The sequence below is a fragment of the Capricornis sumatraensis genome, chromosome 11, assembly GCF_032405125.1.
Source record: "Capricornis sumatraensis isolate serow.1 chromosome 11, serow.2, whole genome shotgun sequence".
NCBI lineage: Eukaryota > Metazoa > Chordata > Mammalia > Artiodactyla > Bovidae > Capricornis > Capricornis sumatraensis.
Window position 1 is genome coordinate 13,318,325 of NC_091079.1, and position 26,253 is coordinate 13,344,577.

A 26,253-nucleotide genomic window follows, 5' to 3' on the forward strand; every position below is an offset into this window, starting at 1 on the left:
CCAAAATGGTAGATACCAGAGAAAGATTCAGAAGCAGAACATTTTTTTTCCACTTTAAGAAAAGAATACCTATGTATGATGGATGATCATTCAAGTTCATAATTAGTAAGTCACTGAAAAGACATTGCATTCATTCACATATCATTAGATTAGAAAATATAAGAGGATATGCTCAAGTTATCAAAATGGTCAAGAATCAACATTTTACAAGCTTATTCTGTCCCAAACTATTACCATTTGAGTTGATACATGAAACAATTTTAGTGTTCACATTGGGCCAAACATAAAGTACCCATGAGCAGTAGAAATAAAAACATTTTAAAGCTAAAAGTAGGCACAAGATTTGGGCACTGCTGCTGCTGCTGCCATTTCTTTCTCCAGTGCATGAAAATAAAAGTGAAAGTGAAGTCACTCAGTTGTGTCCCACTCTTAGCGACCTCATGGGCTGCAGCCTACCAGGCTCCTCCGTCCGTGGGATTTGCCAAGCAAGAGTACTGGAGTAGGTTGCCATTGCCCTCTCCAAATTTGGACACTATTCTTTTTTATCAAAAACAGTGGCTACTGGTACCAAACAATTAACTTTAAAATACAGTGCCAGATCCTCTCAAGGAAATGTAAATAGTTTGTAAATAGTATTGTTACTTTCCAATTTTATGGGAACTATACAGAAGCCAGAAATTAGAAATTTATGACTGTTAATACTTTTTGGATAGTTCTAGTATAGTATATAGTTACAGATGGCTTTGTCTAGAAGACTGGAAAAGTGTTCATGGAATAAACACTGTACTCTAGTTGCCATAAATCAACAAAATGCCAATAGTCTTCTGTGGACATGATAGAGAAAATGGCAATTTTGAGAAAAGAATGCTTCTAAAGGTTTTCTCTTGGAGGCAGCCATGTTTGTTTGTTTGTTTTTTCACATTACTAAAAAGGCTAAGTATTGTGGTTAGGATTACTATAATTCCTACAACTAAACTTCCAGTTAGGCATAGTTCTATGTTCCCACGCTATTTTCCTTCTGTCCACCATGCTGGCTTTGGAACTCCATGGTCAACTTTCTCTTTTGGTCTTCCTTTTTTATAGCACAGCAGTTTGGTGGTGCTGTCCATTAGCAGGTAGACCACCAACTCATAAGTGGCCATCATAATGGCTGTGTTTGGAATCTGTCTCACCAGATGAGTTGTCAGATCACGGTAAAGAGACCCAGAGCCTTCTTCTTGAGCAAGCAAAGATAATGTCTGAAAAAAGGATCTATATTTTGTTCCTTCTTCACACAGTCTTGTTCTCACAACTTCATGGGGATATGCTATACTTGTGGCACACGTTTCTGAGCTAGCATCATTCCCAGAAAATCTGACACTTCTTTATAGACTCTTCTTCATTTTCCATTGTAGAAGCAATCTTATATTCCAGTAGTTCTTGCTTAATATTTTCATAAATAGCAAAATGGATGACAGTCTCTGATATTCCAGCATATGAAGCAGACATTTTCCTATAAAATCCTCTAAGTCCATCTGTCTGATACACTTCAGGGACACACTGGAAAGCACCCATTCGCTTTTCCCCACGGTTCCTTGCATCAATCTATAATAGAGTTTTTATAAGCCAAATGGGGTTGGTCGCTGTAATTGCGGTAAAACGAGGTTTAAGTTAGTCCATCCAGGAAGTGACCTGCGGATGGGGAGCATGAGATGACATGATCTCACTCTTTTCTCAAAGATAAATGTACAGTAAATGCCTGGCATTGCAGCTAAAACCATGTGTACCTGGGAAGGATCAGGATCAAATAAACGATTCAACTTTTCCTTGTGGTTTGAACACTTTACTTTTTGATCAATTCAATACAATTGGCTCAATTTCTTAAGTTAAACACAGATAATCTTAAAATAACTTAGTTTCACTCTCTCATGTCCTATGCTCCCTAAATTTCTTCATATGTTAAAACATAATCATAGTATTGCAAATCCTGGCATAATGGAATAAATCTCTAAATGATATTTTGTTTTGTACTACTTTCTTTTCTTTTCAGTGGTATTTAGAAAAGATTTCAGACTTTAGAGAGAAGAGATTTGAGTTTAAATCCTACCTCTTCAAATAAACTTGTAATTTTAGTTAATAACCACACTGAGTTTCTTTAAACTTTAAAATTAAAATAATACCAAATGTGAACTAAAGACTGTCACTTGCTATCTGGCTCTGTAAGGATTAAGTCACCAGCCAGCGCAGTTACTGACCTTCAACACCCCCTGAAAGGAGTTCTGGGTGGAGGTCAAGAGTGAGATACTCTGTACTCTGGGGAAAATCGACAGAATAGACCTTCAGATACTTAGATATTTTCAGGAAGTTTTATGAGCCCAGTTTCTTGAATCTTCTCATGTCTAGAAAAGCACTAAAACTGTTAATGGACACATGTGTTCCCTGTAATTAGCAGCAACCTTCAACTAAAATGTGTGTTGACTGCATGTACCCTCCTTCACCAGTCATGTGTACCAATGACCTTCCCCTGCCTCATTGGAGCAGTCCCTCAAAGCTCTATAAGAGGTTGCCTCCCAGGTTATTGTCCTCAGTAAACTCCAAATACAACTTCACAACTCACACATTGCACATTTATTTTAGTCCATGCAATCTTCTACCAATGTTATGCCCTCTAGGAGTGGAAACATTTATGAAGCCTCTGATATATAGAAAGTCTTCAGGAAATGGTAGCCTACTGGATGCTTAGGGCTGGTGCACTGGGATGACCCAGAGGGATGGTACAGGGAGTGGGGAGGAAGGGGGATTCGGGATGGGGAACACGTGTATACCTGTGGTGGATTCATGTTGATGTATGGCAAAACCAGTACAATATTGTAAAGTAATCAACCTCCAATTAAAATGAATAGATTTATATTAAAAAAATAAAAAGAGATCTCTAATGTAGTAAATGCAATTGTTTATGTTTAGGAAATATAATAATGTAAATTCTTAGAACATTTTCTAATACAGGGTATTCTAAACTGTCTTTAAAAGTGGTTTTGTGGAATTGAGCTGCAGGAGTTGCTTGTGTCTAGGTTCGATGCAAGATACAGGATGCTTGGGGCTAGTGCACTGGGATGACCAAGAGAGATGGTATGGGGGTTCAGGATTGGGAATATGGCTACACCTGTGGTGGATTCATGTTGATGTATGGCAAAACCAATACAGTATTGTAAAGTAAAATAAAGTAAAAAAAAAAAAAAAAAAAAACTGGTTTTGTGAAGCAGGGTACTTGCCTAAATGCATCAATAATCCCTATATATATTTGGCTTAACTATAAATTATTTCAGGATATATACCTTCTAAATCATGAATTTTATATAGAATTTTGGCAACAGGATAGGCAAGAATAAAAACAAAGATGGAAATTTGAGGCCAAAACACCAGAAGCCCACATCTCTGAGACTGGAGGGTCCCCTGCCTTGTAGTAGTGAGGGGATGAAGAGTATGGAGAGTTCACCCCACACTTGACCCAGAAACGCTGGAAGAGGAGAGAAAGGCAGAGGCCAGAAAGAGCACATCATTCATCTCCACCCACATAGCCCTTGCTCCTCAAAGAGCTTGAGACAGAGGCAGACACAATATGGCAAAGACTTGAATACAACCACTCAAGTCTAGCTGTAGGATGGGCCTGAGATGCCAAGGAGATGCTCTAGTTCACAGGCAAATAGGACCTTTCATAAGAAAAGAAGTATTAATAGAAAAGTATTAAGAGATTAAGTATATTTGAAACACAATTTCTAAACAAAGCTATCAATGCCTAGGACAGGTAGAAGCCACTTGTGGTGTTAATTCATTTTTCATTTTTTGCTTCTAGATGTTAATTTGTTACTGCAATTCTGTATACTTGATCTTATAAATCTTTAAGTTTTAGTTTCCACTGACCAGATTGGAGAATCACACCTTTTATTCCCAGCATGACTCTGAATACTTCCTACTAAGTTCTAAACTTAGTAGACCATTACTATTGTTGTTCAGTCACAAAGTTGTGTCTGACTCTGCAGCCCCACAGACTGCAACATGCCAGGCTTCTCTGTCCTTCACCATCTCCTGGAATTTGCTCAACTTCATGTCCATTGAGTCAGTGATGCTATCTAAACATCTCATCCTCTGCTGCCCTCTTCTCCTTTGACCTTCAATATTTCCTAGTATCAGGATCTTTTCCTATGATTTGGCTGTTTGCACGAGGTTGCCACAGTATTATAACTTCATTATCAGTCTTTTCAATGACTATTTGAAGTTGAATTCCTGTAGGATGACTGATTTGAACTCTTTGCTATCAGGAGACTCTCAAGAGTCTTCTCCAGCACCACAATTTGAAAGCATCGATTCTTTGGTGCTCAACCTTCTTTATGGTCCAACTCTCACATCCATACATGACTACTGGAAAAACCATAGTTTTGAATATATGGACCATTATCAGCAAAGCAATGTCTTTTCTTTTTAATATATTTTCAATATTCGTCATAACTTTTCTTCCAAGGAGCAAGCATCTTTTAATTTCATGGCTGCAATCACCATCTGCAGTGATTTTGGAGCCCATGAAAATAAAATTTGTAACTGTTTCCATTTTTTCCATTTCTATTTGCCATGAAATGATAGGATCAGATGCAGTGATCTTAGTTTTTGAATTGTGAGCTTTAAGTCAGCTTTTTTGCTCTCCTCTTTCACCCTCATCAAGAGGCTCTTTAGTTCCTCTTCATTTTCTGACATTAAAGTGATGTCTTCTGAATATGTGAGGTTGTTGATATTTCTCCTGGCAAACGTGATTCCACCTTGTGAGTCACCCAGCCTTGCATTTTATGTGATGTACTCTGCATAGAAGTTAAATAAACAGGGTGACAATATACAGCCTTGCCATACTCTACCAATTTTGAACCAGTCATTTGTTTCATGTAAGGTTCTATCCATTGCTTCTTGACTTGCATAGAAGTTTCTCAAGAGACAGAAAATGTTGGATCATATTCCCATATCTTTAAGAATTTTCCAAAGTTTGTTGTGATCCACATAGTCAAAGGCTTTAGTGTTGTCAATGAAGCAGATGTAGTTTTTTTTTTTTTTTGGGGGGGGATTCCCTTGCTTTTTTATGATCCATTGATGGTTGGCAATTTGATCTCTGATTCTTCTCCCTTTTCTAAATCCAGCTTGTGCATTTAGAAGTTCTCATGTCACATACTGCTAAAGCCTAGCTTGAATGATTTTTTTTTAATTTTTATTTTTACTTTATTTTACTTTACAATACTGTATTGGGTTTGCCACGCATTGACATGAATCCGCCACGGGCGTACATGAGTTCCCAATCCTGAACCCCCCTCCCACCTCCCACCCCACACCATCTCCCTGGATCATCCCCGTGCACCAGCCCCAAGCATCCTGTATCCTGCATCGAACATAGACTGGTGATTCGTTTCTTACATGATAGTATACGTGTTTCAGTGCCATTCTCCCAAGTCATCCCACCCTCTCCCCAGAGTCCTTGATCATAACCTTATTATCATGGGAAATGAATATGATTGTAGGGTAGTTTGAACATTTTTTGGCACTGCCCTTTTTTGGAATTGGAATTAAAATTTATCTTTTCCAGTCCTGTGGTCACTTCTGACCACCACTGCATGCTGACAAATGCACGTGTTTTTGTCAATAAAATGTTCATTATTATAGTAATTTATCATTAACAACTTTACTGAATCACATTGTTTTTACTTTCAGAGCCCCACCCAGGGTACTTTTATGTTTCCAACATTCCTCTGTTTCAGGACTATGGATACTGGAAAAAATACAAGACAGATTTGTGATTCAAACTCTAGCTACCAGTCAGCCCATCTCTGATTTTCTGTTCACAACTGAGTTGTTTTTTGAGAACTCAAACATTAGGACTTGGCTTTGTTCTAATTTTGCACTTCTTTTTAGATATATCAAGAAAGAATTATTCTTTTTTTTTTTAACTGCTGTGTGTTTCATTTATCCTTGAATGTAAAATAAAAGTAAAATATTTTTTCAATGATTTCACCCTAGTTCTGGGTAATAGGTAAAGATTCTGTAGATACTTATTAATAGATTCCTTTTCTCTCACTGGTATTCATATTCGACAGTGGTGTGTCTATAAATATCTGGTGATACATTCTTGTCTCTTTTATTTCCTTCACTCTTTTCTTCTTTTAGAAAAAAAAAAAACTTACCTTTTTTTTTTTTCTATATAAGTTGTAAATAATCATATGGTGCAATAAGGTGAAATAAACATTGGAATTCAAAAAGAAAGCAATAATCAGTGGAAATTTATCTGTGCAACTTTCCTTTTGGGTACTAAATTCACGTAAAATTTGTTTTGCTGCTGTTGGTGAAGAAAAGAGAACATTACTATCTATTTACCATAGCGTCATGTATGGGAACCATGAATGATTCTAGAAGTCTGAAGTATTAGCAGTATATATGTATCATCTGTATTATAAGTATTATATAAATATAGACTATATATATATTGCCAACACAGGAGATATAAAAGACACAGATTTGATCCCTGGGTCAGAAGATCCTCTAGAGGAGAACATGACAAGCCACTCTAATATTTTTACTTGAAGAATACCATGGACAGAGTAGCCTGGCAGGCTCTGTAGGGTCTCATGAAGAGTCAGACACGACTAATGTGACTTAGCATGCATGAACTCTTTGCACACAGATAACTTTGAAGTTCTACAAGATGCATTCAATAGTATTTAAATGGGAAGATAGAGTCCAGTTAATATCTGGTTTTCAGCCACCTGAGACAAAACTGAATTTTACATGCAGAGAGGATTTTCAAGTTATATTCATTGCTGAAGATTTCAAATTTTACTTTTTACTATACACTAGTCATTTGTGCTCCATGAACTTCAAATAATAAAGAGAACTATTATATCTACATTTTCCCATTATGTTAATTATTAGTTGCACATATTACCAAATCAAATTTCTTGTCCTCAGACCCAGAGTTTTACTCTTTCTACAAAATCTGAACTAAAGATCATTTTTACAGAGCCTTTCCACAACTGGGTAGGGTAAAAAATATATATATATATATATTAACATTGTAGCAATGATGCTTACCCTTTCATTGCTCTTGTGGATTCTAAATTTTATTATATGAATTATCTGTTGCTGCAAAACAAAATAACACAAGATATGACCACTTAAAAAAAGCATTCATTATCTCTCAGTTTCTGTGGTGCAGGACTTAGTTTAAACCTCTATTTAAAGATTTTTCAGGATGTTGGATTCAAACTTTTAGCCAAGACTTTAGTCTCATCTGAAGAGTCAATTGGTAGAGAGGATGTTTTCCCAACATGCTAGCTGCCTTCTTTCAGAGTGAGCCAGTAAGAGGGTAAGAAAGTGCACCCAGGATAAAAGCTACATTAGTTTTATAACTTCATCTCTATCGTAAGTGACAATCCATCACTTTTATTTTTTTAGGAGTCACTATATTCAGGCTTTTTCATACTGTTCATGGGGTTCTCAAGGTAAGAATACTAAAGTGGTTTGCCATTCCCTTCTCCAGAAGCTGAGCACAAAAGAATTGATGTTTTTGAACTGTGGTGTTGGAGAAGACTTTTGAGAGTCCCTTGGACAGCAAGGAGACCCAATCAGTCCATCCTAAAGGAAATCAGTCCTGAATATTCATTGGAAGTACTGATGCTGAAGCTGAAACTCCAATACTTTGGCCACCTGATGTGAAGAACTGACTCATTGGAAAAGGTCCTGATGCTGGGAAAGATTGAAGGTTTGGGGGGGGGGTGCAAGGAGAAGGGGATGACAGAGAATGAGATGGTTGGATGGAATCACTGACTCAATGGACATGAGTTTGAGTATACTCTGGGAGTTGGTAATGAATGGGGAAACCTGGCGTGCTGCAGTCCATGGGGTTGCAAAGAGTCAGACATTACTGAGCAACTGAACTGAACTGAACTGATATTCAGGCCATATTGAATTAGAGAGAATTGTACAAAGTCATCAATACCAGGTAGGGACATGATTGAGAACCACATTAGAGGCTGTCAATGACATCCAGGAAAATGGGAAACATGCTTGTATTATATACAAGATGTTTCTAAAGCATAGAATTTAGTTTGAAATCTAAAATTATTAAAGTAAAATGTAACAGAATTGAATTTCATTAAGGATAATTCAAATATAATAAGATGAAACTAGGTAGTATCACATGGTTCAATAATTTGAAGTTATAAAATTTCTTAACTCATGCCTAAATTGCCGTTGTTATTCAGTCACTAAGTCATATCCAACTTGGGGATGCCATGGACTGCAGAACGCCAGGCTTCTCTGTACTTCATTATCTCCTGGAGTTTACTTAAACTCATGTACATTGAGTCAGTCATGCTTTATTACTAACCATCTTACCCTATCCCAACGTTTTCTCCATTTTGCCTTCAATTTTCACCAGTATCAGGTGAAATGATACTGGCTCTTCCAATAAACTGGCTCTCTGCATCAGATGGCCAAAATATTGGAGCTTAGCTTCAGTATCAGTCCTTACAATGAATATTCAGTGTTGATTTCCTTTAGGATGGACTGATTTGATCTCCTTGCTGTCCAAGGGACTCTCAAGAGTCTTCTCCAGAACCAGAATTCAAAAGCATCTTTTTTTTTTTTTTTTTTTTTTTTTTTTTTTTTTTTTTTTTTTAGCACTCACCCTTCTATATGATCCAAGTCTCACATCTGTACATGACTACTGGGAAAAAACTTAGCTTTGACTCAATGGACATTTGTCAGCAGGGTGATGTCTCTTCTTTTTAATATGTTTTCCTTTTAAGGAGCAAGCATCTTTTAATTTCATGGAAAGTATCAAATAGAACAGATATGACACGTCTTGGAGAAAGTATAGTAATACAACACAATCAAAACACTGCTAAAGGAAGTTAACACATTTTTAATATACCAGCTAAGTTACATATTGTTTTATACCTATTTTTTCTCCTTTACTTAATTTTCCCCCAAAGTTTAGTGATATTACCAAATGCATAAATGCTTGAAACAAATATTAAGCAAATTAATCAATCAACAGTTATTTAATAGGCAAATTTTATGGTTATCATAAAAATGATGATTTTCTCCCAAGTATTGGCTTTATATAACTGTGTGATTTGATAATTATATCTTCTTGCAGAATTGAATACTTTATCATTATGTGATATTCCTCCATCACATTTAATTTTCTTTGTTACAAAGCTAACTTTGTCTGAAGTTAATATACCAAATTTCATTTGGTTGGTAATTACATACGTTTCTCCATCTACTTTACTTATAAATTATCTGAGTCAATATTTACAGTGAGTTTCTTGTAGATCTTTCAGTATTACTTTTACTTTTAAAATCCAGCCTAAATTTCTCTACCTTCTAACTAGTGTGTTTAGATCATTTATATTTAAAGTAACTATTGATATAGTTGGGTAAAGATAGCTATATTTCTAACAGCTTTTTGTCATGCATTTGTACATTGTTTAATTTTTTCTATTTTTGTCACTTCTGATTTTAAGTGAGCATTTTTAATCATTCTATTTTATCTTTTATCATTATTTTTCATTTATGTTTTTTAAAGTTTTTCAGGTGACTTCCCTCAAATTTACAATATACATAATTTTTCTTTTTTAATTTATTTATTTTTAATTAAAGGCTGTATATTTTCACCCTGCTTATTTAAATTCTATGCACAGAACATCAGGTGAAATGCTGGGCTGGATGAAGCACAAGCTGGAATCAAGATTTCTGGAAGAAATATCAATAACCTCAGATATGAAGATGACACTACCCTTATGGTAGAAAGCAGAGAGGAACTAAAGAGCCCCTTGATACAGGTGAAAGAGGAGAGTGAAAAACCTGGCTTGAAATCACTTTCAAAAAATGAAGATCATGGCATCCTGTCCCATCACTTTATAGCAAATAGATGGGGAAACAATGGAAACAATGAGAGACTTTATTTTCTTGGGCTCCAAAATTACTGCAGATGGTGACTGCAGTCATGAAATTAAAAGATCCTTTCTCTTTGGAAGAAAAGCTTTGACCAACATAGACAGTGTATTAAAAGCAGAGATAGCACTTTGCTGACAAAGTCCATCTAGTTAAAGCTATGGCTTTTCCTGTAGTCATGTATGGATGTGAGAATTGGACCATAAAGAAGGCTGCGAGCTGAAGAACTGATGCTTTTGAACTGTGGTGTTGAAGAAGACTCTTGAGAGTCCTGTGGACTGCAAAGAGATCAAATCAGTCCATCCTAAAGGAAATCAGCCCATCCTAAAGGAAATCAGTCCTGAATGTTCATTGGAAGGACTGACGCTGAACCTTAAGCTCCAGTACTTTGGTCACCTGATACAAAGAACTGACTCACTGGAAAAGACCCTGATTCTGGGAAAGATTGAAGGCAGTAGGAGAAGGGGACAACAGAGGATGAGATGGTTGCATGGCATCTCCAACTATATGGAAGTGAGTATGAGCAAACTCCGGGAGTTGGTGATGGACAGGTAAGCCTGACATGCTGCAGTCCATGAAGTCCCAGAGTCTACTGAACCGAGTCAACTGAGTCCCGGCTGAGCAACTGAACTGAACGAAACTAAAAGACAGGGCCAATAATTAAAGATAGTGGAGGTCTATGAGCCTGTTACCAAAAATCTTGTTGCCAAGACATGCCTTAAATAAAATAGCTAGAATTTATTTCAAATGTTTATTTACAAGTAGACAGAATAATTGTTATGCAATCTCTTTTTGTGAATTCATTACATACAAAATGTGCTTCAGTCAGATATGATAAATTTAATATCAGTGTGAGCTAAAGGTCCATGTCCTATGATGAATCCCTAAATGAGAGACAGGACAAAGAAGCTGAGTCACAATCTAGAGAATCACTTTGGAAGGCATTTGTTCATGGGTTCATCTGATTATAATGGAACATTTAGGCAAACTTGGAAGTGTCTCTACCATCTAGCTAGATTACCCACACATATTGCCACATACTTCATCAATTTTCTTCTATCATTTTTAATTTAAAACTTTTAAAATTATTATGATATAACACATTTCAAGAGGATTGGAAAATACAGAACAAAGTTATATATAGTTCCACCATATATTACTATTATTATTTTTAAATTGATAAAGATTTTAGTTGGAGTTTCAATATTATACTCTTAAAAATTAATAGAATGAATAGACAGATACAATAGACCTGAAAAAGGCTACAAACCAATTCAGTGTAATTAAGATTTATACAATTTTCACACAACAGGAAAATATAAATTCAATTATATTTAAGTTCCCATAAACTGTAAAGCTATAGACACTGGAACATATCCAGGAACATAAAACAAGGTGCAAAGGAAAAAAAAAAAAAAAGGTGCAAAAAATTCAGTCCAAATATTTTGAAATTATATAAAATCTGCTCTCCTATCACCATGGAATTATGTTAGAAATCAATATCAAAATGTACTGAAAATAACTCACATATTTTAATTGCAATGTGACAATAACCAAGAGAGATCTTTGACTTAATCATTGAAAGCTTCAGTAAACTTAAAAGACTGAAAAAACTCAGAGAGTGATTACAGAGAAGAAAACATTTAAATGAGATTTTAGTATCAAAATGAGAAACTAATATCAAAATAAGAAATTAGTATCAAACATAATTTGGAGGACAAACAATACCTGGGCACTTATGTTTTTCAAAATATTCTAAGATAATTCTAATGTGCATCAAGATTTTAAAAAGTGATTACAAGTTTTTCTATTAAATGGTAATTTTCATGATACAAAATTCCATTATTTTCTGTTGGCCAATCATGATATAAGGTATTAAACAAATAGTTATATGATCACAATGGTAAAAGATGTTTATCAGTTTTCACAATCAATAGCGAGACATAAAATAAAAGATACGATTGAAAGTCATAACCTAAACATGATTGTCCTAACAAAAAAAGGAACTCACATAGAGTTTGAGGGATTAAGTAGAGTGATGTGGTAAGTGGGGGTGCCTATATATACAAGCTCTCATCTGTCCAGGCAATCTGTATTGGTGCACTTAACCCATTTACATTTAAGGTAATTATCAATATGCATGATCCTAATACCATTTTCTTAATTCTTTTTTATTTATTTTATGTGAGATTTTTCTTTCCTTTTCTTCTGTTTCCTGACTAGAAAAATCCCTTTAGCATTTCTTGTAAAGCTGATTTGATGGTGCTGACTTTTTGCTTGTCTGTATAGCATTTGATTTTTCCAACAAATCTGAATGAGAGTCTTGTTAGTTAGAACATTTTTGGTTGTAATTTCTTCCCTTTTATCATTTTAAACACATCATGCCATTACTTTCCAGTTTGTAGAGTACCTGTTGGGAAATCAGCTAATAACCTTATGGGAGTTCCCTTATATGTTATTTCCCACTTCTCCCCTGTTGCTTTGAATATTTTATCTTTGTCTTTAATTTTTGTCAGTTTGATTACTATGTGCCTTGGAGTGTTCCTCCTTGGGTTCATCCTGTCTGGGACTTTTAGAAGCTTCTCTGAGCTTCCTGGATGTTCTTGATTATTTCATCAACCTATTTCTTGTTAGGGAGGTTTTAAGCTACTATGTCTTCAAATATTTTCTCAGGTCCTTTCTCTCTCTCTTCTCCTTGTCAGTTCACTTCAGTTCAGTTCAGCTCAGTCGCGTCTGACTTCTCGCAACCTCATGGATAGCAGCATGACAGGCTTCCCTGTCAATCACCAATTCCGGAGTTTACTCAAACTCATGTCCATAGAGTTGGTGATGCCATCCAACCATCTCATCCTCTGTTGTCCCCTTTTCCTCCCACCTTCAATGTTTCCCAGCATCAGGGTCTTTTCCAATGAGTCAGTTCTTCACATCAGATGGCCAAAGTATTGCAGTTTCAGCTTCAGCATCAGTCCTTCCAATGAATATTCAAGACTGATTTCTTTACAATGGACTGGTTGGATCTCCTTGCAGTCCAAGGGATTCTCAAGAGTCTTCTCTAACACTGGAGTTCAAAACCATCAATTCTTCATCTCCCAGCTTTCTTTATAGTCCATCACTCACATCCATATATCACTACTGGAAAAACCATAGCTTTGACTACACAGACATTTGTTGCCAAAGTAATGTCTCTGCTTTTTAATATGCTGTCTAGGTTGGTCATAGATTTTCTTCCAAGGAGCAAGCATCTTTTATTTCATGACTGCAATCACCATCTGCAGTGATTTTGGAGCCCAAGAAAATAAAGTCTGTCACTGTTTCCATTGTTTCCCCATCTATTTGCGATGAAGTGATGGGACCGCTGGAGAAGGAAATGGTAACCCACTCCAGTATTCTTGCCTGGAGATTCCTGTGGACAGGGGAGCCTGGTGGGCTACAGCCCATGGGGTCGCACAGAGTCAGGTACCACTGAAACTACTTAGCAGCAGCAGCAGCAGACGGAACCGGAGGCCGTGATCTTAGTTTTCTGAATGTTGAATTTTAAGCCAACTTTTACACTCTCCTGTTTCAATTTCATCAAGAGGCTCTTTAGTTCTTCTTTGCTTTCTGCCATAAGGATGGTCTCATCTGCATATCTGAGGTTATTGATATTTCACCCAGCAATCTTGATTCCAGCTTGTGCTTCATCCAGCCCAGTGTTTCTCATGCTGTACTCTGCATATAAGTTAAATAAGCAGGGTGACCATATGCCACTTTGACGTACTCCTCTCCTGATTTGGAACCAGTCTGTTGTTCCAGGTCCAGTTCTAATTTTTCCTTCTTGACCTGCATACAGATTTCTTAGGAGGCAGGTCAGGTGGCCTGACATTCCCATCTCTTTAAGAATTTCCACAGTTTATTGTGATCCATGCCATCAAAGGCTTTGGTGTAGTCAATAAAGCAGAATTAAATATTTTTCTGGAACTCTCTTGCTTTTTCAATGATCCAACGGATTGTGGCAATTTGATCTCTGGTTCCTCTCCTTCTGGGACTCTCAAAATACAAGTGTTGGTGAATTTGATGTCCCAAAGATTTCTTTCTTTATTTTTTCCATTTATTTCTATATTTTGTTTCGCAGTAGTGATTTCCACAACCCTGTCTTCCAGATCACCTTTCCATTCTTTTTCTCAGTTATTTTGATATTGATTTCTTTTAGTATATCATTAATTTCTGTTTGTTTTTTCTTTATTTCTTCTAGGCTGTAAGTGAAGAAGTGAAGTGAAATTGCTCAGTCGTGTCCGATTCTTTGCAACACCATGGAGTGTAGCCTACAAGGCTGCTCTGTCCATGCAATTTTCCAGGCCAGAGTACCGGAGTGGGCTGTCATTTCCTTCTCCAGGGGATCTTCCTGACCCAGGGATCAAACCCGGGTCTTCCACATTGCAGGCAGACGATTTATCCTCTGAGCCACCAGGGAAGCAAACTTTTATTGCATCTTCTCCATTCTTTTTCAGAGATCTTGGATTATCTTCACTATCATTATTTTGAAATGTTTTCTGGAAGGTTGCCTATCTCCACTTCACTTGATTGTTTGTCTGAGATTTTTTATTGTCCCTTCACCTGGGACATAACCCTCTGCCTCTTAATTCTGGTTAACTTTCTGTGATGTGATTTTTCATTCTAGTGCTATGGGATTGTAGCTCTTGCTTCTTCTGTATGCCCTCAGTGGATGAAGTCAAGAGGTTTGTGTAAGCTTCTGGATAGGAGGAAGAAACTGGTGGTGGGAAAAACTGAGTCTTGCCCTAGTAGGCTGGACTGTGTTCAGTAAAATTTAATGCAATTGTCTGCAGATGGGTGGGGTTGTGCTCCCTCCCTCTTAGCTGATTGGCCTGAGGTCATCCAGCTCAATGGTAGGGCTAATGGCAATTCCAAGAGGGCCTATGCCTGAGTGCATCTACCAGTACTGATGCCACTAGTGTCCCTGTCCACAGAGCAAGCCACACTGCTAACCCATGCTTCTGGAGAGCCTCCAACATTAGCAGGTAAGTCTAGTTTAGTCTTCTGTGGGGTCACTGTCCCTTTCTCTGGGTCCTGGTACCAACAAGATTTTGTTTGTGCCCTCCACGAGTGGAGTCTGTGTTTCCCCCTGTCCTGATGAAGTCCTGTAATCAAATCTTTCTGGCCTTCAAAGTGAGGTTCCCTGAGGATTCTTAGTCCCTTTGCTGGGTCCCCAGGCTGGGAAGACTGATGGGCTCAGAACCTTCACAATAGTAGGGGAGCTTCTTTGGTATTATTCTCCAGCTAGTGGGTCACCCACACGGTGAGTATGGGATTTGATTTTATCATGATTGTGCCTCTCCTACCATCTCCATTGCAGTCTCTCTTTTGTCTTTGTCTTTTTTGGTGGGCTCAAGAATTCTCCTGTTAATGGTTGTTCAACAACTGGTTGTGATTTTGGTGTTCTCACAGGAGGGATGAATGCACTCCATCACTTTGAACCAGTCTCTGTGTGCATCTTTATATCTCTCTATCATTTTTAATTTTAACTAATAAAACTTTATGGAGAATCTCTGGATGTTAATATATGAAGGTCATGGAATTCTCCTTTCCATGGTAGTTGTTTTTATTAGGGTCACTAAAATGCTCCCTAATATTCCTGGAATGTGGATTTCTAATTGTGATAATTTAAGTATTAACAATTTGCTTCTTATATATAAATTCAAGTTAATTTATATACATCTGTTCATCTCAGCATTTATGTTGCAAGAGTTAAAAGTAAATTTATCAAAAAATCAGTCCTCATTGTAGATGGCAACTCTTGCAGAATCTTTCCAAGACTTCTCTAGTAAATTGTGGGACTGTTATGTTTGCATTAGGTGGAAACGGATAAGACCATGAGAATATAATCAATGATCCAGATGCTTTCACTGTAAGACATTTTTTTGTCCATAGAAATTCTGGAGATGATGATTTCTAATATGCCCATCCTGATGTCTATCTATCCTTAAATTCTTTCACAAATGGGATGGTGAGCTAAAAGATGGTTTTACCACTTATTCTGCTACATATAATGTTGGGATAAAATGTTATCAAAATGGTTGTTTGTATAGTGATCATATAATTCATTGTCTAATTCCCAACACTTAAGAATGAATGGAAAATGTTATAAGCATAATGCCAAGATAACAGATGTAAATGCAAATTCCAAGCAAAATTTTGATGTCACCTTCCCAAGAGTTTTAGGTATGTCACCTGCCAGTGCAGGAGATGCAGGAAACCTGGTTTGATCACTGGGTCAGTCTAATCCCCTGGAGAAGGGAATGGACCAATATTCTTGCCTGGAGAATTCCTTGGCAGACTACAGTCCATAGAATTGCAAAGAGTCAGACACAACTGAACAACTTTCACTTCACTTCACTTAATAGGGCCTATGTAAATTCTCTCCAAACTAAATAGATGTGCCATCATAAGAGACCTATTGTAAAGCGATAATCAATATTAAATCTATATAATAACATAAAAAAGGGCAGAGTTGTATGTGCAATAAAATGCTACACTGAATTCTGTTATAAATAGCCATTTTAATTTAAAATTGTTAGAATTAATTTCATATTTGAAAATATTTACCAATCTATGCTTCATAGTCTTGGAAAGACTTGTTCATGAAAGACAAAACTTGATGTAGGAAAACTTCATAAATCTTGGTGGCATTTTATAAGCTAATTCTTTTTTTCAGAGGATGAGTGTTTGTATATGAGAATGTACTAATGATAGTTGTTCTATCTATGCTGTTAATTTCCAAATATTTGTAATCTTAAGTATCCCTAAAATGTCTTTCAATTTTTTATTGAGTTATAATTAACTACTATTTTATATTAGCTTCAATATAACATAGTGATTTGACATCTTTATACATTACAACAGAATCACTGTGATAACATCAGTTACCATCCATCACAATATATAGTTGTTACAATATTACTAGCGATAGTCTCTATGTGTACAGTATATCCCCATGATTCTTTATTTTACAGTTGGAAAAATTTCTCACTTTTTCATCTATCCCCCCACACTCTTCTCTTCTGGCAGCCACCTGTTTGTTCTCTGTATCTGTGAGTCTGTTTCTGCTTTATTCATTTGTTTAGTTTTTAGTTTTTACATGTAAGTGAAATGTTGCATTATTTGTTTTATTTTATTTGATTTATCTCACTTATCATTATACACTATAGGTCCATTTATATTTCCATAAATGTATTTTATCATTTTTAATAGCTAAGTAATATCCCATACTGTTGTTAAAGTGCTGCACTCAATATGCCCACATATTTGGAAAACTCTGCAGTGGCCATAGGGATGGAAAAGTTTAGTTTTCCTTCCAATCCCAAAGAAAGGCGATGCCAAAGAATGTGCAAACTACCACAAATTTCACTCATTTCACACATTAGAAAAGTAATGCTCAAAATTCTCCAAGTGGCTTCAACACTAGTGAACTGAGAACTTCTAGATGTTCAAGAAAGATTGAGAAAAGGCAGAGGAACCAGAGAGCAAATTGCCAATATCTGTTGGATAATTGAAACAACAATATTCCAGAAAAACACCTACTTCTGCTTCATGGACTATGATAAAGTCTTTGACTATGTGGATCACAACAAACTATGGAAAATTCTTAAAGATATGGGAATATTAGACCACCTTACCTGCCTCCTGAGAAATCTGTAAGAAGATCGAAAAGCAACAGTTAGAAATGGGCATGGAATAACAGACTGGTTCCAAAATAAGGAAGGAGTACATCAAGATTATATACTGTCACTCTCCTTATTTAACAAATATGTGGAGTGCATCATGAGAAAAGCTGGGTTGGATGAAACACAAGCTCTGGAATCAAGATTGCCAGGAGAAGTATCAACAATATCAGATATGCATATGATACCATCCTTACGGCAGAAAGCGAAGAGGAAATAAACAGTCACTTGATGAAGACGAAAGAGGAGAGTGAAAAACCTGGCTTAAAATCAACTTTCAAAAAATGAAGATCATGGCATCCTGTTCCATCACTTCGTAGCAAATAGATAGAGAAACAATGGAAACAGTGATGGAATTTATTTTCTTGGGCTCCAAAATCACTACTGATGGTGACTGAAGCCATGAAATTAAAAGACACTTACTCCTTGGAAGAAAAACTATGTCAAACCTAGTCAGTGTATTAAAAAGCAGATACATTAATCTTTGCCAACAAAGGTTCATGTAGCCAAAGGTACATTTTTTCCAGTAACCATGTATGGTTGTGAGAGTTGGACCACATAGAAGCCTGAGCACTGATTCATGATCAATTTCAAAAGAACTGATGCTTTTGAACTGTGGAGTTGAAGAAGACTCTTGAAAGTCCTGTGGACTGCAAAATCAAATCAGTCAATCCTAAAGGAAATCAGTCCTAAATATTCATTGGTAGGACTGATGCTGAAGCTGAAGCTCCAATACTTTGGCCAACTGATGCAAACAGCTGACTCATTAGAAAAGACCCTGATGCTGGGAAAGATTGAGAGCAGGAAGAGAAGGGGATGATAGAGGATGAGATGGTTGGATAGCATCACTGACTCAATGGACATGAGTTTGAGAAAGCTCTGGGATATAGGGAAGCCTAGCATGCTGCAGTCCATGGGGTCGCAAAAAGTTGGATATGACTAAGCAGCTGAACAACAATAATATCCCATACATGTATATACAGATATACATATTCATATATATACATATTCATCTGTTTATGTCTCATTTGAGAAAAAAATCTATTCAGGCTCTTTGGCCACTTTTTAATCAGAATTTTTTTCATATTGAGATATATGATTTGTTTATATATTTTGGATATCACTTCCTTATCCAATATATAATTTGCTTATATCTTCCACTAGTAGGTTGTCCTTTCATTATACTAATATCTTTTTCATTGTGCAAAAGCTTTTTAGTTTGATGTAGTCCCATTTTTTAATCTTTGCTTTTGTTTTTCTTGTCTGAGAAGACATATCCAAAAATAATGATAAGACCAATATCAAAGAGTATATTCCATGTTTTCTTCTAAGTGTTTTCTTCTATTAAGTTTTAAGAACTTACAGGTCTTACATGTAAGTAAGATCTATGTTATTAATCTCTTTTGAATTTAGTTTTGTATCCGGTGAATCAAAGTGGTCCAGTTTGATTATTTTGCCTATAACTATCCAGTTTTCCCAGAACCATTTATTGAATAAACTCCCTTTCCCTATTGTATATTATTTTCTCTTGTAGATTGAATGACCACATGAGCATGGGTTTATTTCTGGACTCTTTATTCTGTTCCATTTATCTGTATGTCTGTGTTTGTTTGTTTGTCTTTTTCAGTGTCATACTGATTTGATTGCTTTCTATTTATAAAGTATACCTTTATATTCTGATAGCACGTTACCTCAGTGTTGTTCTTTTTCCTCAAGTTGCTTTGGCTACTTTAGGTCTTTGGTGTTCCCATACAAATTTTAGGATTATTGATACAAGTTCTATGAAAAATTTATATTTTGATGGAGATTGCATTGAATCTACAGATTGTTTGGGGACATATGTCCATTTTAATGATTTTGATTCTTCCAATCCATAAACACAATAACTTTCAAATTATTAGTGTCTTTTTCAATTTCTCTCTGATTAATTTTTTTTTTTTACAGTTTTCTGAGTTCAAGTCTCTTGTGGTCTTAAATTTATGTATTTTATTATATTTGATGTAATGGCAGATATTACTGTTTTATTTTATTTCTGATAGTTCTGTGTTACTGTCTAGAAATGCAACTAATTTCTGCATGTTAATTTTGAATCCTGACAATTTATTAAATTAACTTATTAGTTCTAATAGGTTTTTGGTGGAGACTTTAGTGTTTTATATCTATAGGGGGAGAAATATAATATTTTGGCATGTGAAATAGTGACAGTTTTATGTTTTCCCTTCCAATTGAGATGCATTTTATATACTTTTTTTTTTTTGTATAATTGCTCTAGTTAGAACTTTGAACAGTATGTTGAATAGAGTGGTGAGAGTGGGAGAATTTTTGTTGTGTTCCTACTCTTAGAGGAAAAGCTTTCAGCATTTCATCATTATTATCTTAATTGAGGGTTTGTCATATAAAGTCTTTAATATGTTGTAGTATTGGAGAAGGCAATGGCACCTCACTCCAGTACTCTTGCCTGGAAAATGCCATGGAGGGAGAAGCCTGGTAAGCTGCAGTCCATAGGGTCGCTAAAAGTCAGACATGACTGAGCGACTGCACTTTCACTTTTCACTTTCATACATTGGAGAAGGAAATGGAAACCCACTCCAGTGTTCTTGTCTGGAGAATCTCAGGGACGGGGGAGCCTGGTGGGCTGCCGTCTTTGGGGTTGCACAGAATCGGACACGACTGAAGTGACTTAGCAGCAGCAAGTATCTTTCCTCTATAGCCGCTTTGGTGACAGTTTTTTTATCATAAATGAATGTCTAATTTTGTCAAAAAAAAATTCCATGCCTCTATTGAGATGAGTATATGATGTTTATCCTTCAATTTCTTAATGTAGTGTATCACATCAATTGATTTATGGGGATTAACCTATTCTTGCATCCTTGGGGTGAAACCCAGTTGATAATATTGTATGATCCTTTTAATATATCAATGCAATCCCTATCAAGCTACCAGCAGTATTTTTCACAGAGCTAGAACAAATAATTTCACAATTTGTATGGAATACAAAAAAACCTCGAATAGCCAAAGCAATCTTGAGAAAGAAGAATGGAACTAGAGGAATCAACCTGCCTGACTGCAGGCTCTACTACAAAGCCACAGTCATGAAAACAGTATGGTACTGGCACAAAGACAGAAATATAGATCAGTGGAAAAAAATAGAAAGCCTAGAGATAAATCCACACATCTATGGACACCTTATTTTTGACAAAGGTGGCAAGAATATACAATGAATTAAAGACAATCTCTTTAACAAGGGGTGCTGGGAAAACTGGTTAACCACTTATAAAAGAATGCAACTAGAACACTCTAACACCATACACAAAAATAAACTCAAAATGGATTAAAGATCTAAATGTAAGACCAGAAACTGTAAAACTCCTAGAGGAGAACATAGGCAAAACACTCTCCGGCATACATCACAGCACTATCCTCTATGACCCACCTCCCAAAATACTGGAAATAAAAGCAAAAATAAAGAAATGAGATCTAGTTAAACTTAAAAGCTTCTGCACAACAAAGGAAACTATAAGCAAGGTGAAAAGACAGCCTTTGGAATGGAAGAAAATAATAACAAATGAATCAACTGACAAACAACTAATCTCAAAAATATACAAGCAACGCCTGCAGCTCAATTCCAGAAAAATAAACGACCCAATCAAAAAATGGGCCAAAGAACTAAATAGACATTTGTCCAAAGAAGACATACAGATGGCTAACAAACAGATGAAAAGATACTCAACATCACTCATTATCAGAGAAAAGCAAATCAAAACCACAATGAGGTACCACTTCACGCCTGTCAGAATTGCCACGATCAAGAAGTCTACAAGCAATAAATGCTGGAGAAGGTGTGGAGAAAAGGGAACCTTCTTAAACTGTTGGTGGGAATGCAAACTAGTATAGTCGGTAGGGAGAACAGTGTGGAGATTCCTTAAAAAACTGGAAATAGAACTGCCTTATGACTCAGCAATTCCACTGCTGGGCATACACACTGAGGAAACCAGAAATGAAGGAGACACGTGTACCCCAATGTTCATCACAGCACTGTTTATAATAGCCAGGACATGGAAGAAACCTAGATGTCCATCAGCAGATGAATGGATAAGAAAGCTCTGGTACATATACACAATGGAGTATTACTCAGCCATTAAAAATAATACATGTGAATCAGTTCTAATGAGATGGATGAAACTGGAGCCGATTATACAGAGTGAAGTAAGCCAGAAAGAAAAACACCAGTACAGTACACTAACACATATATATGGAATTTAGAAGGATGGTAACTATAACCCTGTATGCGAGACAGCAGAAGAGACACAGATGTATAGAACAGTCTTTTGGACTCTGTGGGAGAGGGCGAGGCTGGGATGATTTGGGAGAATGGCATTGAAACATGTATAATATCATATAAGAAATGAATTGGGCACTGGGATGGCCCAAAGAAATGGTATGGGGAGGGAGGTGGGAGGGGGATTCAGGATTGGGAACACGTGTACACCCATGGTGGATTCATGCTGATGTATGGCAAAACCAATACAGTATTGTAAAGTAAAATAAAGTAAAATTTAAAAAAAAGGAAAAAAATATGTCATTGAATTCAGTTCAGTAACATTTTCTCAAAGATTATTAGAACTATATTATTTAAGATATTGGCCTGTAACTTCCTTTTTTTTTTTTTTTTTATGATGTCCTTTCTTTTTCAATATCAAGGAAATGCTGACCTGATAAAATAAGTTCAGGAGTGTTTCTTTCTCTTCAAGTTTTTTGAAAACAATTGAGATAGAGAGATGCTGAAAGAATTTACCTTTGAAGCTATATGAACCTTTGCTTTTGTTTTGGAGAGATTTTAGATTACTGATTCAATTTAGTTACAAGTAACAGGTCTATTCAAGTTTTCTATTTCTTCATATTGTATGTTTATCAGAATTTGCCAATTATTTAGGTTTTCTAATATGTTGACATGTATTTTTTTTATAAAGTCCCTTATGATCATTTGTTTTTCTTTTGTGTTGGTTGTAATTTCTCCTCTTTCATAATTAATTTTATTTATTTGGACTCTATTTGTTTACTAATGAGTCGGTATAGTTTAATCAATTTTGTTTATCTTTTTAATGAATCAACTCTTAGTCTCACAGATTTTTCTATGAATTTTTAATTCCCTCTTTCATTTATTTCCACTCTGATATTTACTGTTTCCTCCCTTCTGGTAACTTTTGGCTTCTTTTTCTTGTAGGTTTTTTTTCTTTTTTTCCAAGTGTACATTTATATTGCTTATTTGAGAGTTTCCTTAAGTTTTGAGGTAAGCCTATGAGCTTCCCACTTAGCACTGTTTTTTTCTGGGTCCCATAGATCTTGGACAGCTGTATTGCATTTTCATTTGTCTCAGATTTTTTTAAATTTCCTCTATGATTTCTTTGTTAATAAATGTTTGTTTAGCAGCACACTGCTTAGCATCTCTATGTTTCAATATTTTTCTAGTTTTCTTCTTGTAGTTGAATTCTAATTTCATATCTTTGCAATGCTAAAAAATCTTGATATTATTTCAATCTTCTTATAAGTATTTAGATTTTTTTTGTGGCCCAACTTGTGGTCTACCCTGGAGAATTTTCCCTGTGCACTTGAAAAGAATGTGCATTCTGTTGCTTTAGGATGGAATATTCTGTATATATCCGAATATTGCAACCATCTAATATAGTGTTGTCATTTAAGGCATGATTTTCCTTATTTTTCTGTCAAGATAAATTTATCTAATTTTAATAGCAATTGCATGCTTAGTCCCTTACATTCTTTTTATTTTGAAAACTTGTTGTTGTTGTTTTTCTTATTTGGTGTTTTCCACTAGTCTATCGCATATTCATTACTCTGTATCATTTAATCTACTGGTGAATTCTTCTATTATATTTTTTATATCATATATTGTATTTTCTGACTTTAAAAAATAGTCTCTATGATGAAACTCTCTTAGTTTCTCCATTGTCTTCTCCAGTTTGTGAGCTTCCTTATGACTGTTTCTTTGAACTCTATCAGGTAAATTACTTGTCTCCACTTGACTGAAGTTTGTTTCCTGTAATTTTATTTTCCTTTTTCATTTGGATCATATTCCTCTCTTTCCTTATTTGTTTAACTTTTTGTTATGAATTAGGTAAAATATCTACTTGTAGTCTTGAAGGAGTAGTCATGTGTAGACTGCTTGCCCTTGGAAACTTTGGCAGACTGGGTGGAACTACAGCAAGCCCTGATTTGGGTCAGTTCCTGGCCCAAAGCCACCTTGATAATGTGGTTGGGGAGGGGTGCAGGCATGGCCAGGAGGTATCCCAGAGGATCTCAACAAATGGTGCCTCTGACTCTGGAGAAAACTTCAGCAATTTTCTACCTGTTTGGCAGAATTCCCAGAGTTCATAAATTACTTCCCATATAGCCAAGATGCCACTTAAACTACTGATTTTTCACTGTGTACCTGGGTGGGCAAGTCTGTGCTCAGGCCCCTCACAATACCCCTGTTACAGATTGCCACATAGAGGATGGAGTTACTATGAATAATGTTTCTCCATCGTTTCTGTCATTTCCTATTTGACCATCTTATGCGCACTCCCTGTACAATCAACATTTGGGTATTATTTGAGAGAAATTGCTATTTATAAAGGTATAGGTTCATTGTATCTATTGAAAGAGGTAGGTTCAGGGACTTCTAAATCATCATCTTCAACCACTCTTCAAAGTACAGTCCATTTCAAATTCATGCCATGTTCCCCTAATTCAGCTTGCTGGAGTTCTACTAGATGGAGACATTCAGGGACCAAGGATGCTGGAGGTTCCTCGTATCCTATACATAACATATGGCCCCCTTGGTCACAATAACATGGAAAAAGACAAATGGAGACTTTTCTCTATTTTCTTTGGGGTCACACATGTCATTATTAAGCCATACCAGTGGCTCAAGCTAGTAGTTCCCCAGCCTTCCTCCAGGTGTGCTCGGAAAGAAAAAAAAAAAAAAAGGAATGGGTGAAGCAACAAAGTGAAAAGAGCTGTAGGTTATTTATGGTTCTTTTTATATAAACGGCTGCTGAACTGGTCACTTAACTCCCCTAAACCTCATGTTCTTCATCTGCGAAATAGGAGAATAAAAATGAATGATCTTTATGATCCTCTCCAACACTAAAATTCACTGACAGCAAAATGCATACAAGCAAACAGCATGTAAATGCACATGACTCTGTTTTAATAAAACTTTGTTCACAAAAATGGGTAATAGGCCAGATTTAGCTCATTTGACATAGTTTGCCAGTCAGTGATCTAGTGCAATCCCTCTTGGATAGGTGACGCTTTTTTCTTCCTCCACTGTCTAATACTCATACAGGATTTAGTTTCACATTTTCAAATTCGATAGAAATGAATGAGGGAAAACTTTTCAATTTTAGAGGACTTGTACACTCTTCTGCACTTATATTTTCTGTCTAGAACTTTTAATGATGTCACTTCCAGCTTAAATGTACAGACATGCCTCATTTTATTGCATTCCACTTTATTACACTTTGCAGATATTGCATTTTTACATAGTGAAGATTTGTGTCAAACCTTACACAAGCTCTATCAATTTTTGAGTATTAGTGAAAACACATGTAGTATAATTTTATAAGTCTAGAATGCCTAAGAGTTTGGAAGAGAAGATGATTTAATTTAAAATTTGTAAGTGTGTGACTCAGAATTTATATGTACAGTAAAATATATGATTCTAAGAAAAATAATTGATCAAAGTAGGAAGCACAGATATGTAAGTTGATGGGTAGAAATTTCCATCTGAAGAGCTGGGGCCTACAGATATAGATGGTCATTGCTTCTTGTATCTCTGAAACTCAAGGGTATGCCCAAATGAGTAGATCAAAACATGAAGCAAGTCACACTAAAATATAGCAATGACCACTTCTACCACAGAAATCCATGTGTCATAGATAATCTGTGAAATATCTTTCTGAAGTCTCATAAATCTAATCCAAAGTTGCCTGCAGTCTTGGAGAAAGTAGCTTTTTCCTTCACAAGAGATAAAGTCAAGAATCAAAAACAGGTTGTATGCCTTCTTCCAAAAACATACTTTTCTTATTGCATTCTCCAGCTAAGAGGAATTTGAAGGCATATAAATATTTAACTAACTCTTAAGCTAAAATATTTATTCTCAATTAGGCTTTATATTATATATCCTTAGGACAAATGTTCTTCTTGCACTATATACTGTCTTTATTATCTAAGTATTTTGCAATTGTTTATTAACATGGATTTCAGTTCACGCAATACACAATGATATTTTAACATTTACTTTGTCTCATTGTCTACTGCATTCCTCTGGGAATTTAAATAAAAAATATAAAACAATAGTGCAATTAAGAAATTATTTTTCTTATCACACAAAACTTTCCTTTATTAAAAATGGTGTCAGCACGGTGAGGATGTAGTCTAATTTCTAATTTTTATATGGTTTGGAATGTGAGTCAGTTTGGTTAAAAACAAAATAAAACAAATAGTCAATCTTCTTTGGAAAGGGTCAGCCTCTTCTTTTAAGACGAGGTACATAATGTGTAACTCT

The 26,253-nt window shown here is 35.8% G+C and overlaps 1 pseudogene; it reads right to left on the bottom strand.

Annotated features, from left to right (window-relative positions):
* Positions 1 to 1,007: 1,007 nt before the first annotated feature.
* LOC138088719 (solute carrier family 25 member 36-like) overlaps positions 1,008 to 26,253 on the bottom strand; it is a 97,888-nt pseudogene continuing 72,642 nt past the window's right edge.